The sequence below is a fragment of the Dendroctonus ponderosae genome, unplaced genomic scaffold (genome assembly GCF_020466585.1).
Source record: "Dendroctonus ponderosae isolate FM_Combo_2020 unplaced genomic scaffold, Dpon_F_20191213v2 Dpon_F_20191213_7, whole genome shotgun sequence".
Classification (NCBI taxonomy): domain Eukaryota; kingdom Metazoa; phylum Arthropoda; class Insecta; order Coleoptera; family Curculionidae; genus Dendroctonus; species Dendroctonus ponderosae.
Genome location: NW_026018916.1, coordinates 2951537 through 2952854, shown reverse-complemented (window position 1 = coordinate 2952854; position 1318 = coordinate 2951537). Strand labels below are relative to the sequence as shown.

The 1318-nt window shown below is 36.4% G+C and overlaps 1 protein-coding gene and 1 long non-coding RNA gene across 2 annotated transcripts in view; one reads left to right on the top strand and one right to left on the bottom strand.

Annotated features, from left to right (window-relative positions):
- Positions 1 to 1318, bottom strand: part of LOC109539240 (lysine-specific demethylase 3B) — a 56113-nt gene that overhangs the window by 43464 nt on the left and 11331 nt on the right. The gene's annotated exons all lie outside the window — the stretch shown is intronic.
- Positions 248 to 970, top strand: LOC125505202. Its single transcript, XR_007282004.1, has 2 exons — positions 248 to 633; positions 693 to 970. It is a non-coding gene; the product is annotated as an uncharacterized LOC125505202 (long non-coding RNA).

Sequence of the window (1318 nt, the reverse complement as noted above, 5' to 3'; positions counted from 1 at the left end):
CATGGAACCATTTCAAAATAATGCTTAATAACAAAGTTGAAATTCGACCTTCAACTGTTAATATCTTCTAGAAATTTTCGAAAAAAAAATTTTCAATATTTTTCTCGTACTCCGCAAGTGAGCCTCTATCACCCCTTAAAAGAAATGACGCCAATTTTGAATCACCCTGTATAGAAAATTTAAAACACTTATCGTGGGTCTAAAGCTAAAAGTGACAGTCGAAAATTGCCGTCTTTGTGTCTGTTGAACCAAAGTTTTAGCTTTAAGCCCCCGTTATACACCTACCTAAAATAGTTTAAACAAATTGTACATTTAATCTGAGAATGAAGTGTCCGTACGAGAAGAATCAAACATCTCATAACCAGATTTCCTACGCATAACTATGTATGTTAAATAAATATCATTGGTTGTAGCAACTAACAAAATCTCGTTGACATAATTAACTGTGACAATTACGTGTAAGAAGACGAAACTAAATTCATCTAAACACATCAATAATGGCAGGTACCTAGTTTGGATGGGTACTAAAATTGTTAATTCATTCATAGGCCCTGAGCGGAATGGCGAGTCAAAAATCCGGAATTTGCCCGATGTGTAAAACGCAAATTTGTTATACGATATGCAGCATGTGGGGTGGGTAGTCACCTTAACCCCAGTCGAGCTTAGGGCATTCATGCTGGGTTCCATTTCAGTGCAATGTCAAATGAAGGTCACCCAAGTGTACAGCGTTGCAAGGTTCTCCTTTTTGTGTCAGGTATGAAAAGATAAGAAAAAATATATTTGTGTATTCTAGGCCCTGGGAACTTGATGTTATTTACTGCAATTTTGCTTTAACAGGTTTGAACGATTAGTGGCAGTAAAAGTATAATAACACTAAAATGGATTGCATTGAGATTCACATTAATTAGGTACCTACTTTATGTCGTATAAATGTCATCATTTTCAGTGCTAATACAGCAAGTAATTCGGATGCTTGAATCTTTATTATACTGCAATAAGGCCCAAATTGATTACATGGAAAAAGGGGGTTGAGAAGTGGCGGGGGTGAAATAGCAACTCAGCGCAAGGATGTTTCCCTTAAATGAATCCATCTGCTGCTGCAATAGTTGTCGTATGCTGTAAACATTACTGCAAAGTCCCAGATTTCCAAATGAATAATTGACTATGTACCTGCCTATACAGGGTGATTCAAAATTGGCGTCATTCCTCTGGAGGTGTTGTCTGGCGCTGTTATAGAAGTACAGAAAAAATTTGCAAAAAACTATATCAGAAATATGGCAGCAATGTTTTTCAAGGTAATCTGCCTAATTGTAACATT